We start from the raw sequence: 18037 nt of genomic DNA on the forward strand, positions 1-18037 counted from the left end.
AACAAATGGAAAGTTTACCTTTGTACAGTAGGCTAATTTCAGCACACATACCCCCTGGTATCCTCCATCCCCCATCCATACCAGCAAGAGCTATCAGAGTTCAAGGATATATTCCACTCAGGCAAAAACATTCAAAAGCCAAGCCAATAAGCAGTGTGGTCTGATAGCGAGGCCTGGGGGCCACATCCAGCCCCTGGGCAGTAATGAGTCAGCCATTTTCTGAGAGGCTAGCAGGCTTGTGTGAAGAAGGGGATATGAGTTGAAAGCAGGCTTGAAAACTGAGTATGCTCTCCACAAGTTTTGGATGGCAAGTCAAATTCCATTGGATGTTTTGTAGCTTTTTGTTTTGCTCAATTTCTCTGCCGCTGAAGGTACTTGAAAGCTCTATGCTGCTGCACTTAGCTAGATGACCTTTTTGTGGGGTTGGGGGGAATAAAATGATTTCAGGTCTCAACTATTGTTAGTTCCATTTAAGATATTCTTGGCAATATAAAAATTGCTTTTCTTGGAACACCTTGAGGTTCTTCAGCTGGCTCCAGGATTCTCCATTTATCTGGGGCATCAGTGGAGTTGTGTGAATTTATGTGCAATGAACCTCAAACTCTGGCCAAATGTGGGCTGGATTTGGTTTGGTACTTAGTACAAATGTAAACCTCAGCCCGGCTTGGAGCAAAGTTTATAAGCTTATGCTGAATGTACAAGTTTGCACAACCTTCTCTGACGTGCCAATTCCTCTGAACCTGCATTCCCAACAATCCCTAGATCTCTTTAAAACATAAGTTGAGGATTTCAAAAATCAGTAGCCTGCTCTTTCCAGGGCATTTCAGGGGCACCTTTAGCAGTCTTTCGGTCCTATAAAACAGCCTTCCCCAACCTGGCACCCCTCAGATATTTCCAACTCCCATCATTCCTGACCAATAGCCTTGCTGGCTGGTGCTGATGGACATTGTAGCTCAAAACATCTGGAGGGCAGCAGGTTGGAGAAGGCTGCTGTGGAGATTAATAGGGGATTTTTTATTTTTTGGGTACAATTCGAGAACTCACTGGTCAACAGGACTACTGCACTCATTTCTCCCACCAGTTGAGTTCATCAAGTGCAGTTTTATACAGGAAATGCCATAAAGGAGAGGGAAAGTTCCAAATGGTGCTAAACTGTATTTTGACTCTTTAAAGTAGGGAATGGGACTGATCTGTTGGCAAAGAGTGTTGACATGGCTGTCTCTGAAAAGCTAATGCAGTATACATGGGTTGCTGTTCATGAATTGTTCCACGGCCAGATTTGATTCCTGTCAGTCTATGCCCACCTCACCCACCCCCATTAAGCACGATTCCTTATGGACAGGCTGGATAAGACAAATGGACAGTGGGGCATAACCTATTTTCCTGAAACATCTCAAATCTTTCTTTTAGCCTGCAGTTCACAGGTGGTACTTTCACTGATACTTCTCTAAGGATCTTGTATTGTACTCAGTTTTTGATGATTGTGTGTTGTATATGCATTTGTAGCTCAGTAGTAAGAGCATCTGCTTTACATGCAAAAGATGCTGGGTTGAATCCTCAACATCTCCAGGTAGGAATGGGAGAGATCCCTATCTGAAACCCTGGACAATCACTATGTAGACTAGGGTTTCCCAAACTTGGGTCTCCAGCTGTTATTGGACTACAATCCCCATCACCCCCGACCATTGGTCCTGCTAGCTAGGGATGATGGGAGTTGTAGTCCAAAAACAGCTGGAGACCCACGTTTGGGAAAACCTGGTGTAAACAATGCTGAACTAGATGGGCCAGTGGTCTGACTCATTATAAGGTGGCTTCCTATGTCCCTATAAAAGTTAATAAAATATAATTTGCAAAAAAGGGGGAGTAGATATGGGGAACATATGGCCCTCTAAATGTTGCTGGGGTGCAATTCCCAGCATCCCTGACCCCTTGGATATGCTGACTGGGACTGATAAGAATTGGAGTCAAAGAACATCTGGAGGCTACAGGTTGTTCATCACTGCTTTTAAATTGGGTGGGGTTGCTGGGAGTTGGAGCCCAACAGCACTAGAGAACCACAGGCTAAACACCCTGTTTCAAAGGATCCACTCAAATAATCAGCAGTCTTTCTGAATTTGCATGCCTAGCCAGTAAAAGGAGATGGGCATACTTGGTCTTCTGATGTCCCACCCCTTCTCTATCTTCTCTGTCTTCCCCTCCACACCCTTGTTGCAGATTACAGCCATCCAACAAATCGCTGGAAAATTTACTGAGGGGAACGCTGAATCCTAAATTGGGTGAAAGGCGAGATATAAAATAAAATAAACCTTCACCAGACTCCCTTGAAAAGTGGCCCTCTGGCAAAATTAGATGCTGACACAGGCCCTAAATCCTCCTTGTGCCTGGATTTCTATTTTCTTGACACACTTCCTTAAAATGGAGCAATACTGCCAGCAAAATAATAGAAACATCTAGAGATTACTGTCTGATGTAGGTGGAGGAGCTTATTACCTTCTTCTGAGAAGTTTGAAAAGCACTTTGCCACCTCAAAAATACATGCTGTTATATAGTGTAATGCAGTCATACCCCATCCTTTGCCATTGGAACGGGTGCAATGCAGAACTCTGTAACAAGGCAGTAAAACACCAGGCTTACACTGTCAAAGTCTGCTGCGGAGTAGTTTTTTTTACCCTTTCTGCTTTTGATATATTTGTTGCAGCTTGGGTAAACAGAGAAAACTCAACCAGGTTCATTAGACATGCTTTTAAAACATATAAAACGCTTCTTGGATTCATACTGAGAGTTGCCATGGCTTCTACTGCTTGACACAAAAGGTCAAGCTGTGGTTTCATTATAGCCTTCATTAGAAGACACCCCCAAGAACATGGGGTGAATTACCTCCTTTAGCAATTGCTCCTTCAACAGAACATGGGGGCATACCAGCCATGATAAACCTCCTCTTTCTGCTGCTTGGCCTTCAAAACAGGGCTGAGAAGCACTTGGCAGCCTATCATACTTGGCTGGTGGGCTGTGTTTGGTACGGTAGGGCACCAGTTGTGCTGGTCAAGGATAGACACAGTCACGTCTGAGGAACGATGGCCAGCACCCACACATTGGTTAGAGATTTTCCAGACATCTTTAGACCCAGCATGTTAAAAGGAAATGAAATGCTGCAACAACATACTTTGAGAACATGAGGTGTTGTCCAAATTATTACAGGAGAACAAGTTCGGTTGAAATAAATGAGATTTGAAAGCCTTGGCCTAAACTTACAGGAATCCATGCTTGCATACAAAGTACTTCTGCATGTGTGCAAAGACTGGACAATCTTTTGCTTCCAGTGCGTCTCTCCAGATCCTTGGGATGCTTCTCCAGAGGGACCCAGACCATCAAGCAAGGGTCTTTGGGGGGGGGGGTTGGGTGTGTGTGTGTGTGTGTGGCGCTGCCACAGGGGAGTTTGTGAAAAATCCTCATGTATGTGCAGAGCACTGCACATACCACTTTGGATTCCTATCCTTGTCCCTAGAGTTCAGAATATGAATCTTTTCAAAATGGCTTTTCCTCCCTCTCTTGGCCTTAGGCTGAGGAGAAGAGAATAAGGGGGAAATAAAAATAAAATGGCATTAATGTTGGTGTAATGGTATACCATTTAGTAACTCAGCGGTTCAACCTACAGCATGTTGTCCTTGGGATCTTGTAAAAACTTCCCTTTGCAGAAAAACAGCCAAAGTGAGCAGTTTAACCTGATCATTGGTGGTTTTAATAAAATCTGGGCCTTTCATTTAAATTGATTGGAAATGTCCTCTCCAAATATTTTTACTTTGTTAAGGATATGGAAAACTTCCAATGCACTGTACTATTCCAGGCCTTTTCCTTGAAAGGTTGGGCAATGAAGCATTTTCTAACTAACCTCTGACTAACAGTGGCCTAAAAAGAAAGAGCACAACTGCTGGAGGGCATTCAAAACACCGAGAAGATCAAAGGTCTGGATGAACCAGAGGCTTATATAAATGGTTGCATTAAAAACTTAACATGGAGAGTAAATTGGGCAAGCAGTGATCTTATTCCAAGAGTTGCTGTGCCAGTTCATATATGGTTGAGATGGGGGTGCCTTTGCAACACAACAAATACAGCTGTGAAGCTGGCACTGCAGTGTCATTAGGATGGCCCTATAGGCAAGCAAGGTGGCAAAGGCATTTAAGTATGTTGATGACATGGCAGCCAGGGCTAGCCCTACTATTAGGCAGAGTGAGCCAGCTGCCTTAGGTGGCAGATGCCAATAAGCAGGAAGGAAGTGTTGTGTGTGCCATGGGGGCTGTTCTGCACCTCCTAAGGAGGTAGGTTGCTACCCACAGGGGTAGTAGAAGACAATGTCCTGTTACCAGAGTTGAAGTAGGACTTAGCTTCCAATCTGATTGGCTTTTTTATGTGGAATAGAGAAGGTACCATCTGATGACAACGATCAACTTCACTGTAGCACGTATCTCAGAATGTGACATCTCACATTTTGCTTACTAGGGTCCCATCCACACCACACATCCAAAGGACTATCATACTGCTTTCACAGTCATGGAAAATCCTGTAACCTGGAGTTTGTCAAGTGTGCTGGGAATGGCAGCTCCCATATAGACCGCTAAAGATGGGGTCCTCCTGCCAATACTACAAACCTACAGAGGTCCACTGGTGGGGTACGGAAGAGATTTTTCTCTGGTCTGGAACCTACCATGTGGAATTCTTTTCCCATTGAGATCAGGTGAGCGCCAACTGTGAGGTCTTTTTGCTACCATTTGTAGACATACCTGTTCACTCAGGCTTTCCCTGACCCTTAATATTATCAATAGTGGTTACTACAATTTTTACTGGTTTTATTGATCACTGTTTGTATGGGCTTGCTGTGTGAACTGCTTCAATACTTCTTTATGCAAATGAAAAGCTGTATAGAAATCTTTCAGTTAATCAACAGAATATTCAGAGCCTGTGATTGTTATCTGTTGACATGTTGGGTTTTCTTTTTTTACACTGCTGTTTCCGTGCTATGGTTGTTTTAAATTTGTTGTGTGTGTGTGTGTGTGTGTGTGTGAGAGAGAGAGAGAGAGAGAGAGAGAGAGAGAGAGAGAGAGAGCGCACTATCCTGCACCTGACTGGGATATAAAGGTGGGATATAAATGTAAAAAAAGCAAGCTTTTACAAAAAAAAGCTCAGTTTCAAAGAGATTTCTCAATATAACTCCCCCCTACCACTTTGAATCAGCACATTGCATACTAATGAAGGGTTTCAAGTTAGCAACTGCAGAGCACACTGTGCATTTCCTTCTTTTTTAGTGTTTTGGCACTAATTTGATGTGGCTTTAGGGGGAAGAATGCTGCAGGGGAAGATTTGCATAAGATTGTAGCTCCTCCTCCATGGTTAGAAATAGACTACTTATGTCAGCATTTCCTTGTGAGAGTCTTAACTAATGCAATATTGCCTGAACCAATTCCAAATCCCCTCATTTATTAATTAATTTCATTTTATTGCATTGTATTTGTATACTGCTCTTCATGCAGATATGTTCCAGGACAGTTTACGGTTAGAATTTACAGTAAAATGCAATTACATAATTAAAATTGTAGGGACGCAAGCACATTTTCAAATTTGTCACCACTTCAGAATCAATTCACCCCGCAGCATGGGCGATTACATTACCAGGTTTGAAATGCAGCTTCCCTTACCATCACAATGTTTGACATTCATTTCATGAAAAAAACGACTGTGAGCATAAAAATGTCTTAACCTGGTCACTAAAAGGCAGCAGTGTCATTGTCAACCTTTGCTGTGAAGTGAATCTGACAACTGGGGCACTCTCTCGTGTTTTATCATTGCCAGCAGAACTTTGGTGCAACATTGTAAGGACAGGGATTCTTAATTATAAATGGAGAATGAAACAGGATAATGGAAAACCAACTGAAATAAGGGCAGCTAGAGGTGTTTCCCTCCCCTCCCTCTCTCCTCATTGAACTGAGGTGCAGAAAAAAAAGTTCACTAACTTGCTCAAGGATACTCCCAAAAGGCACTCATTTTCAAGCATGGGGTCTCTGTTGTGCTGCACCCAACACATAAAGCTACTGGCATGATTGGTTATAATGGAACAGGATGGGGGGGGGGAACCTGAGGCTCAAATGTGGCCCTCCAAGCCTCTATCTGGCCCACCACACCCCTTCCTCAGACACAGCCTCTCTCTGCAAGCCACATCACACACTGCCCTTGCTTGAGAGTTTGTGCATGGCTGGATTGTATTTTCAAACTATGAAAATGTCCCTTGCTTGCTTGGCTGTAGGATAGAGGGCTGTGTGAGAGAATACGCAGAAGCTATCCTAATGCACAGAGGTAAAATCTACCCACTTCTGCCTCTGGCCCTGCCCACCACTGGGATGTTGGACCTGGAAGGCACAAGGTCCTTGGACCAAGAAACGTTCCCTACTATGGCTTATGATTTGTGCACACAGAACTAGTGATGTTGCCTGGACATTCATTATTGGTCATCTATTGAGAACCTAGACCTGCACTGATACAGGGAGCCAGTGTGGTGTAGTGGTTAAGAGCAGTAGACTCGTAATATGGGGAACCGGGTTTGTGTCTACACTCCTCCACATGCAGCTGCTGGGTGACCTTGGGCTAGTCACACTTCTTTGAAGTCTCTCAGCCCCACTCACCTCACAGAGTGTTTGTTGTGGGGGAGGAAGGGAAAGGAGAATGTTAGCCGCTTTGAGACTCCTTCGGGTAGTGAAAAGTGGGATATCAAATCCAAACTCCTCTTCTTCTTCTTCTTCTTCTTCTTATAGAACCACATGAGCAGTCCATGGCTGTGGGCATCACAGCTCTGGACAGCAACTCATCTTTCTCTGTTAGCTGAAATCTACATGGGGGTCTCACTGAAAGCATATCAGATTCAATACCCTGAAACTTCTATTTTCAATTAATGTCACATGCATGAAAAAAGCACCCCGAGGACTTCAATTATGCACAAATATTTTCTTGCAGCAGCTTTATAATCTGCCCCGCCAGCAAAAGACACCACGGTTCTGATTTCTTGCATCACTTAGATTGCAATTTTAGGAGCTGCCAATAAGTTTTTCAACACATTTAATTAGCCTTCACAACAATTATCTCCTTAACATGTTTGCAGGATCCTATAAAGCTCCTAGGCTTGCATGTTCAGACAAAACCAAACAAACCAAGCTATGCAAATAGTTTTGGTTCAATCATAATTATATCAGGACCAAAGACGACGTGATGGCAGCATATCCATCTCTTTAAAAGTGGGTCTGCTTCAGTCCTGTAGAAGGAGGTGTGGATATTAATTTTAGGAGCAGTGTGTGTGAGAGAGATAGAGAGATAGAGGGTGGAGTGTGCATGCTCCTGGCCCCTCTGTTAACTATTGCGTGTTCAGGCAAATGTTTCCCAATTGTTGAAACTGAACTGAGGCAGTATTTGCCCCTGATAAGTGGTGGAGGAAGGGGTGGGGTGGGGTGTGCGTCGCCCTGGGTGTCATCACTGAAGGAGGGGGTGACAAAATGACAAAAAAATAGGAGTATAAAATAAAAATTGGGCTCACGAAACTTTTTAGTTCAGTCAGCAAATGTAACAAAACACGGCTGGCACTGGGCACCACACAGCTGAGGGGGAGGCAGTGGAGAGGCTCCACCCAGCGTGCAGCGCCCCCCACTGCAGGATGCACTTGCTGCACCAGGTACCCGAGTGGCTAGTTATGCCACTGCCCCTGATACTAAGACTGGAGAACATTCCTTCTGTCTTCTAAAAGGGATCAGAATGGCCTCCAATCCACCGCGAATCAAGAACATTTCACTGCTTTATCCCTCTGGAACAATGAGAGGCAATTGTGGTGAGAGAGCCAGTGTGGTGTAGTGGTTAAGAGCGGTGGACTCGTAATTTGGTGAACCGGGTTCGCTTCCCCGCTCCTCCACATGCAGCTGCTGGGTGACCTTGGGCCAGTCACACTTCTCTGAAGTCTCTCAGCCCCACTCATCTCAGAGTGTTTATTGTGGGGGAGGAAGGGAAAGGAGATTGTTCGCCGCTTTGAGACTCCTTAGGGAAGTGATAAAGCAGGATATCAAATCCAAACTCTTATTCTTCTTCTCTGATCGCCGAATCACAATGGCATCATTCACAATGACTTTGTCACAGTCAAAGCCAGGCACAGAATTTATTTTTGTCTGCTTGAAGAGATGAGTGTAGAGAATGATTTATATTTGGAGATTTTCTCTTTGGCTTGAATGCATTTGTTAATTTTAGACCATTTGTTCCACAGTTTTCAGGGTAGCCAATGGGGTGCCCTCCTAAGGTTGATGGACTCCAACTTCCATCAGCCCCAGGCAGCATGGCCATTGGCCAGGAATGATGGGAACTGTAGTCCACAGCACCTGGAGGGCTCCACATTGGCCACCTTATGCTACTTAGGCTCTTCACTCCAGAGGATGCCCTTCTATTGCCAGTGTCGAGTCATCTGGTGAGAGGGCTCCTGTATGTGTTTATGTGTAGCGGGAGGACTTCTTGTTCTTCACCTCTAAGAAATGGGACTGTTGTACTCCCACCCACCCCCAAAGACTACTGGGAACTGTAGTTTACTCCTCACAGATCTGCAACCTCCACCAACCTTAACAAACTATGGTTTCCATGATTTTTCAATGAAAGCTATATACTTTGAATGTGTCTTAAATGTAGGGTGTTTATACAAGCAACCTCTATGAAGAAACGTAGGCAGCTTTTGAAAATACCAGTATCAGTAAGAGTAATAGAAGCAACTTTTAACCTTTTGACATAATGTAACCAGATTTACTGTGCAAAGCTATGGGAAATAATTAAAGACCAGTCATAACAATGTTAATGCTAAAAATAAAATAACCAATGAATAATGTCAATGTTAACAGAGAAACCTGCACATTTTCTCCAATAAAAGCACAATTTGTTATAGGCAAAATGTAGTTTGTTATTTTATACCTTTCTCTAGTTTCCTCTCATGTAAAATATACAACATGTCAAAATTTTAAATGGGTCGTGTCCTGTAAAACTCCCTGAAAGAAAATTATGTTGCTGGATGACTGATGCAAAGACAAATATTTGTGCTGCCCCCCTCTTTTGCATTACTGCAGTTTGGTGACCAAATTTTGATAGTACTCTCTTTCTCTGTAAATGACCCCTCCCCCCAAAAAAGCAATTGCCGTGCCGTGGTGACCAAGCATTCTGCAGCACATGGGGAAAGTGCTTACAAAATTGCTTCCCACTTCTTTAGTGTCTGTATTATTGCCACAGATTATCTTCTAAGTGTAAGTAAATAACGACAAGCCTTTATTGCCATTCATCTAATACCAACAGTGTACTAATTGCTGATTAGAGCACCAGTCCTATACTCACTTAAGTCCCACTGAACTCAACAGGACTTCCTTCTGAATAGACATGGATAGCATTGTACCATAAGACCACTTTCAATGACATATGAAAAAGCAGAGTGAATGTTTGGTATCGTCTAACTGGGGTGTTTGGACAATCAGATGGCCCATGGCAGGGGAGATGAATCTTTGGGCATTGGTGAAGGGACACAGAATTGCCAGCAGCTGTCTCAACATGTTTGGATCTGATGCCCACTTTTTCCCCAGCAGCATTGAAGCCATTTTCATGCTGCTGCTTCCTATGGGTTACACGACAAGCCATGCTGCAACTCCTCCACACACCAACAGTACCTCTCCAGTATTAATGTGAATACAGGGATGAGTCAAAATATGCCTTTCTCCCAGGTGACTTGGTGCTACTTAAGTTAACTAACAACATAGACAAAACTTATTTTTTCCTTTCTTCCAATCTCTCCTGGTTTGGATGAAATCCAAGCAATTGCATTCCTGGCAAAGACAAATAAATTCTTTAATTTTTTGCAAGTAAATGCCCAAGGATAAGAGAAAAACAATTATATCTCCCCTCAAGTGACAGGGGTGGGGACTCTCTTATTGCAAATCAAATAAGGCACCTTGTTCTTTTTATTTCAGAAGAAGGTTTCAAACTATCGGTTCAAAATGAAATGAAAGTAGTCAATGGTCTCCAAATATCAGTGCTCTCTTTTTTGAAAAAGAAAAAAAAGCTGGCCTGGGGTCTTTATCACTTTTATGATAATGGTGTCCAACTGACTGAACTTTAACTTAACTTAGATACTATGCAAATACCATGGTTGTTGCTTTGACAAAGCCTTCCACAAAACCTCCCATCATCCTCCCTAACCATTGGCCATGCTGGCTGGGCCTGATGAGAGTTGGAGTTCAGCAACATCTGACCGCTGTGCAACTCCATCAGCAGGAGTGCAGTAAATGAAAGTTTGTAGAGGTGAAATGAAACAGCAGTCTCACAAAACTCTACAGCTGGAAGAACAAAGGTCAAAATCCCTTCTAGCATGAAACCCAGATATCTGTCTACTTCACTTGAACATGAGGGTGGGATACAGCTTGGCTTACACTCTCTCAAGCATGTACAGAGAAAGGAAAAGCAGTCATTCCTGCAGCTTGGATGAAGGCTTTTCTTTTTTTCCACAATAATGCTCTGCTAATTCACACACATCATACCAGCGAAGGGTTTTGAATTACTGCCTACAGAACACTTTGTATATTTGTCAGTGTTTTGGCATTCAGTTGACATGGCCTTATGATGGAGAACGTTCCTATTAGCCTTGGGCATGTTTCTTTCCTCCCACCCCCGGGAAAGGTTTATGCCAACTTCTGTTCTAATTATTTCACTAACAAATAGACAATTTCTTTTTCTCTGAGGAAAATAAATGTAGGATTATTGAGGTTTCCCAGCAGAAACACAAGACAAGTTGCATAAATGATACCAGCAAAACAGCTGGCACCATAGAATGACATACGCCACACAATGACATTGAAAACACAGTCATATTCCTCCCTCTTGGCACATGAGATCTTGCTCAATGTCATTTGATTAGGTCTGCTGAATTGGAAAGCTAGCATTTCACCCACTGTGTGTGTGTGTGTGTGTGTGTGTGTGTGTGTGTGTGTGTGTGTTCTTCCTTCTGAAAGGCTGCCAAAGGTAACAAACTAGTTTGTAGAAGTCTAGCTTGTGTATGCGGAAATGTCATTTCTTCCAAACAATCAAAATACATATATAAGCATCGCTGCATGTACCCTGAATGGAAAAGTTAAAATTCGGTGCAAATGAATCCCAGACTTACACTGGCACTTGGAGTGACATATGCAAATTAAGCAAATTTCTATGACTAGGCTATGTTACATAATATATTCTAATGCATGAAATGTGAAACTTAATTGAATCCATATTCATAAAAGGACTGTGATACTGTCTCCCTGCCACTGTACCACTTCAGAATGCACTGGACAAGGGCACAATGGGCCGAGAGTCCTTCAGCATTGAATACTACCATATGTTTCAGTTCTAGTCTATGCTTCTTGCTTTCTTGCAGATGTACAGAGAACACTTCATGTGTGGCATTTGTGACTTCCTAATGATTGTGATGCTTCAGAATTTGTCTCAGCTTCTTCTTCAATCTTTGCAGACAAACCAGGTGCACCCTACCTGCTGTGTCAGGTCTGCCCCCAAGGCCAGCCCTGCATACAAGCCTGCCTGCCATTGGCAAATTGTGCAGTCAGGCTTGGATCCAGCTTCTCACCTTTTCAGGCATGATTCCAGTGATTTGAGCCCCCTCATTGGGCCCAAGGGAGGCCACCACTGGCCCACAATGCCGCCACACCAGGAAGGGTGAGTGGACTTGCGTGAAAATTCATGGATGGAGTTTGTGATGTTTCCAGATTTGTCTCTGCTTCCTCTTCAGTCTTTGCAGACAGTCAATAGGACCGTATATGGGTAGATAAATGCAGCCTCTTGTTAGGGATTCTCAGCTATGTCAGAAATGTACAATAATCTAAAAAGCTGTTGCCGATTAGTTTGAGTTCAAATGCTCCATTGCCTCTAATGAGAATGCTGACATCTCGGATTTCATCTTGGTGGAGTTGCTTGCTTGGAAGTGCAACGTAAGTACAATTAACACAACATGTACATAATTTTTGCAGTCATGACAGAACTAAGCTGTAGTTGATTGGATCTGTTGCACTGTGTTTCCATTATCCCTTTCTGAATGTTGAAACATAATACGAAAAATCTGGATTTCCTTTGTTTTGATTCTTTAGCTCCCCCTGCCCTTCTCGCCATTACACTTGTTTTTTCCTTGCAACCATGAGGGCTAGACACTTTATATATATATATATATATATATATATATATATATATATATATATATATATATATATATATATATATATATATATATATATATATATATAATTTTAAAATGTATGCTCGCATTCTTATGATTCCAATAGTCTCTGGCAAGCTGAGTAAAAGAATGCATTGAGGGGCACCTGCTGCCCTTCAGGCGATATGTTAGCCATCCAGTGGTTAGGTTTACCATATATGAGTTGATGACTCATTGTGTTTTGAAGTAGCTAGGCTGAAAGCACAAGTCCTGCTGAGTCACCTGTGCCACATTATCTCTGAAGTGTTGAGCTTTACAAACACTTTCTTCCCACAAATTCAAATCAGCTGTGGCTAAATATACCCTGATATACCTATGCAGTGACCAGCCATTCAGTGACTTTTGAGAGGCATTTGCAAAATACAATGTTCATATGCATCCCACAACTCTCCTTTTCCTCTGGTTTCCCTCTTCTTCCAACTTCAGGCTATGGAAATCAAAGGGAGATGATTAATTGCTCCCTTTTATACTCAACAGGGGCTAATTTCATGTTAAAAGCTTTTATAGTATGAACTCTGATATGCAAATAAAACAAACAGCCTAGAAAAGGATCCCGCCACATTTTCCTTTACGAGTCTAAATATAGAGCCAGTTTCCTTTTAACTTTAAAATAATTACTAAAATTTGAAATAGTATCAGAAGCATCTTTGCCCCAAGAAAGAAGAGAAAGTAGTTGCCCCAAAGGGCCATTAATTGGGACAGTTCCCAGGAGATATCAGGCTACTATAATGTATGTGGCAAGTGGTTACATAAACTAGCTTAGATTTGAGGGGGTGAGGAGTTAGACCACTAAAAAAAATCGAGCATCTTCATGGATGTTAGCTGTGTTAGTTCCATGACAGCTCAGTTGGTTAGAGTATGGTGCCAAGGCTGCAGGTTCAATCCCTGTATGGGACGGCTGCATATTCCTGCATTGCAGGGGGTTGGCCTAGATGAACTCTGTGATTCTATAATCTATAATCATCATGTATACGCTCATTGTGAGGGCCTGGCTGGCTGCTGCTAAAAGCCTGCCAGACTACCTCAAGAATGGGGAAGCTGTGACCCTCTCAACGAAGCTGGTCTCCAACTCCATCAGCTCCACCCAGTGTGGCTAATAGTCAGGAATCATGGAATCTGTAATCCAATGAAATCTGGAAGGCAGCAAGTTCACCACCACTGCAGTAGATGACCCAGCAAGGTCTTAAATTCTTATATACCGGTAGCTCTTCTTCTGTTGTAGGCAAAGCCCTGATCAGCCTAGGCTATTAGAAGAGTGTGTCAGAATGCTTTTTCTCTTCCCATCTCTTGGGGCAGAGGCTGGTACAGGAGAGGGAGGCAGGAAGTGACCAGAAGAGGTGGTGCCTGCAACACTCACTCAAAAGAAAAGAGTAGTGGTACCCACAAGCTTACAGAGGCTGGCAGCCCCTTGATGTACAGGCTTTGAAGGAACTGAACTGTTTTCCTTCCTTCTTTTTCTATTCTGAAATAAGCCGTAGTTTCTAATCCTCGATATAAAAGTTATGCAAAAGGCGGAGTCTCCAAGGAGTCATTCAGATGGACCTTCCTTCCAAATTTAGAGGAGCCAAATGTGGATATTATCTAAGTTTAATTCAAATCATATGAGTTCCCCCCCCCCATGTTGGCCATATTCTCTTTGACAAAAACGTCCAACAAGTTATGGGCAGCCCTCACTTGTATAAAGGAACTGTTTTATAAAGTTTCTAGTTGGCGATGAATTCAGAATCCAAAACACGTTGACAATTTTATTTTAAAAACAAAAAAAGCATGAAACCAGCATTTTACCAATAATAAAAAGTCTTCCTTTGTGACTCATTTGCAAATGGAATAATAAAACATGGAGTTAGAGAAATTGCTCCATTTCCTTTGGGTTCTTAAGAATACCCAAATGGAGAGAGAAAGAGACAGAAAAACCTTCTGGTAAACAGTGTAAAGTTTTTCTGTAGACTCTGAAGTCTACAAAACCCTCTGGATGCTGCTGTTTCTTTCCTCCACAATTCCACCTCACTTCGTGTCTCTTGGTCTGTTGAGTATTTTGGCATCCTAGGCAGCCAGTGTTTGTGCAGTGATTTGTTCTGCTCATTGCCCTTTCCAGTGTTCCCGAGAGCACTGTTATTTTTCATTGTTGTCAACTGTATTGCTTTGGAATCATCACCTCTCATTAATTTCCATTTTAGCATGTTTATACTTAAGTTCCAATGAAGTGCGGCTTCTAAAGTTTCTCAAAAATAGCAATTTTTTTAAATCCACCTAAATGGGGCCCATATTATCAGTGGATTGTATATTTATTAATGTGATGTTCATTATTAGCCTATTGCTTATATGACTTTTTACATTGGGTTGCCTCTTGTAAATGCTACTGAATTATGTTGCATAACATTTTTTGCTGCAATGCATCATGGGTTGCCATGAGAAAGTGGCACACAAATAAACAACGATGATGATCTTCAGGAAGACAAATCACTACAAATTAAGCTGTGTATGAGACCCAAATATATTAAAGCAGGGAGATGCTAAGATTTGGATGTGATTATTCTATCTCCTAGCTACAGTTGTCAGCTGTAAATTTTGTACAAATCACAACTGTGCATTTGCCTGCGCATGTAAGATATCTGTTGATCTGTGGCTCACTTGACGTTGTAAATTCACCTGTACAATAGTGTTCTGCCTCATCTTACGTATGTTTCAGTGCATTAAATACCTGTATAAAGATGATACCTATAAGATGCCCCAAAGCTTCAGGAAGGAGGGCAAAATGAAGATGGCAGCAACTGAGTTTATTCACACAAATAGAAGTGTGGAGTGAGTTCTATCAATGTCTTTCATGGCTGCCTGGCCAGACCCACCCTTTGCAGAGCTTGAGGAATAAGGTAAACATTTATAATGAAGTCCAATGGATGTCACGATTGGCTTTCTGTACTGTAGCACTTAGAATGTGTCAGACTAGGGCCTGGAGACCAGGGTTCAAATCCCAACTTGACCGTGAAGATCACTGGGTTATTTGGGGCCAGTCACTGCCTCTCAGTCCAACCTACCTCGCAAGGTTGTTGTGGGGATTAAATGAAGCGGAGAACTATGCACGCCACACTGGGCTTCTTGGAGGAAAGGTGAGGAATAAATAAAATAAAACACATAAAGAAATAAGAGACTCGACGGAGTTTTATGTAATATTGTAAAATATTGTATGTTCAACTTGTCTGTATTTTATTTGCTGGAATATAAAAAAAATTTAACAAAAAAAAAAAAGAAATAAGAGACCCCTCCCCAACGAAATGAAACATGGCAGAAAAAAATGTATACTTCTGGGGTATGGCTTCATTTGTCAAGCTTCCTATAAAATAATCTGTAACATCAGTGAACTGCATATAATACCACAGCACTATTTTTCAAATGACATCAGATTGTGCTTTTTTATTACTTTATAACATTCCAGTCAATGGTAATTAAATCTGAGTGAAGGAGCTTGTGCTCGGCAGAGAGACAAGTTTTTTAGGTAGCTTGCGAAACTGGTCAGCTGAACACTTTAAAGTGGACCTCTGGCAGCAACAAACTTTCTGTTTATAAAGAAGCTTTGTCTCACACCGAAGACTAATAATGTGTGCAATTATCTGAGAACATATAATCACTTGCTTACTTTCATCTTGTGCGCAAATGAAGCTGGGAACCAAGGTGAATTTGGACTCTAGTTATACATAGAGCTTAATCACACACTCTTTGGTCCTTTGATGTCAGTGGGAATTTGGTCTGACGAAGGGATTGCACGATAAGGCTACTTGGTCTCTAACCTGTCACTGCCTTTCACAGGCAGAGTAGCCGCGCAAGCAGCTTCCCTGTGATACAGCGACTCATTTGAGGGCAAACCATGGTGTGGGTGGGTATAAATCCTATAGAAGAGGAAGCAGAAAATGAGTGAAGTTTGACTTGTATTGATAAATTTAATGTAAACTACAACTAACTGGTACACAAATATTGTTAAATGGAAATGGGGAGAATAGAGGGAGGTGTGTGTGTGTGTGTGTGTAAGGAAGTGATTGAAAATAGGAAAGGGAGAAAGTGGGGTAAATGGTAAGCTCCACTGCCAGCTCTAGCCCCACCCACTTTTGAATTTGGCCCCTCCCCCTGCCAAATCTATCCCATCCTATCCCTGGAATGCACTGCAGCTCTTCACATAAGAAAAGTTCCCCACTTGACCATAGAGGACATGTTTGCTAAAATATAACAATCACGGAAACTTCAGGTTCAGAGCCCCTGCGTCCCTTAGAGTGCCAGGTTTTGGACAGCAACAAGGAGTTAAGCCATAGCCCGGTGTAGTGGTGCCCAGGTTGTGGAACACCCTCCCTTAGAAACACATCTAGATTCTCTTTTCTTTGTTGGTGGTTTTTTTTTTTTGAGGTGGGGACACTTCTTAAAAACCTCATTTCAGCAGACATTTAATCTAGTGGGCTGGTTATTTATTTCTGAATTGCTTTATCTCCTGCCTCTCTTTCAATAGTGTGATTTAGCCTCTCCTCCTCAGCGAGGGGAGGGGTTGTGAACGGGAGCCGCCTCCTGCATCTGCGCGGGGGCGTTTAGCCCCCAGCCTTACCTGCCCCGCCGCCGCGCCCCGCCCCTAGCAGTCAGCCAATAGGGCTGGCTTGGGGGCGGGGTTTTGGCTGTACCTTAGCAGCCGCGGCGGCCCCCATCCGCCATTCCGCTTCGTTCCTGCGCCGGATCACCCGCCCACCCTCCCTTAGGTTGTTTATGGTTAGGACATTGCTATGGACTTCGGTTGGTCGCCTTGTATTCTCAAGGGGCCTGGTAGGAGTTTTTGTCCAATGTGGCAAATTAGCACGGCCTCATTGGTTTTTCGCCTACCTCGTAGCAAACTGTCACAACTTTGTTAGATTGGCGGTTAGGCATTGGGTTTAGTGTGGTGTTGGAGGGCAAGGTTCGGGCCATCGCCTAACCCTCCTAAATTTGGGTATTCCGTAAAGGAATCCGGAGGTCGTGGATCCTGTCCAATGCCCTGTTGGTGGCTAGGGGCCATGGCACGACCTTCGGTGACTTCAGGGGGTGGAGCTTCCAGTTGTATCTTGCATCAACGGGCTCCGCCTTCTGGGCGGTAAACCCTTGAGTGACTCCACGCTCTGCGGGGGGAGTCAACTATAGTCTGTTCAACCCAATGCCTAAGCCAATACCACTCACATGCTGTAACCAATAAAGTTGTGGCCTTTTAATCTCCATTTAACCTAAAATCTATGTGTCGTTGTGTTTTATTCCTGACATGCGGGAGGAGGGTCCTCGAATCACAAATATATTTATTGCAAAAAAAGCAGAAAAGACATTTGATTGGGCTGCACCCAACATTATTTGTCTGTTAGCACAAGGGCTTCCACACTAATGGGTGGGTGAGTTTTAATGTTGTCCAGCAGCGAAACCCAACACAACCATCACACCGGCGGAAATACGTTGCGCAACGGATTGTGCAATCTCTTACACAACAAAGTTGCAAGCACGCAGCAGAACACGTATGCCGCTAAGCTTCTTTAAATTAGTGCTAAGTTATTTTAAATCTCTTTTTTAAAGTCTGTTGTTAACTGCACTGGGCATTTTTATGAGCAGAAATGCAGTTTATAAAACCTCGAATGAATGGCTTCATAAAATAAGTGATCAAGCTGCCTTTGGATGCACTGACAGTAGGGTTTCATTTTCACCTGAACTGTTCGCTTAGCAGTACTTGCACTGGCTTAAATA

Source organism: Lacerta agilis, chromosome 5, assembly GCF_009819535.1.
Source record: "Lacerta agilis isolate rLacAgi1 chromosome 5, rLacAgi1.pri, whole genome shotgun sequence".
Classification (NCBI taxonomy): domain Eukaryota; kingdom Metazoa; phylum Chordata; class Lepidosauria; order Squamata; family Lacertidae; genus Lacerta; species Lacerta agilis.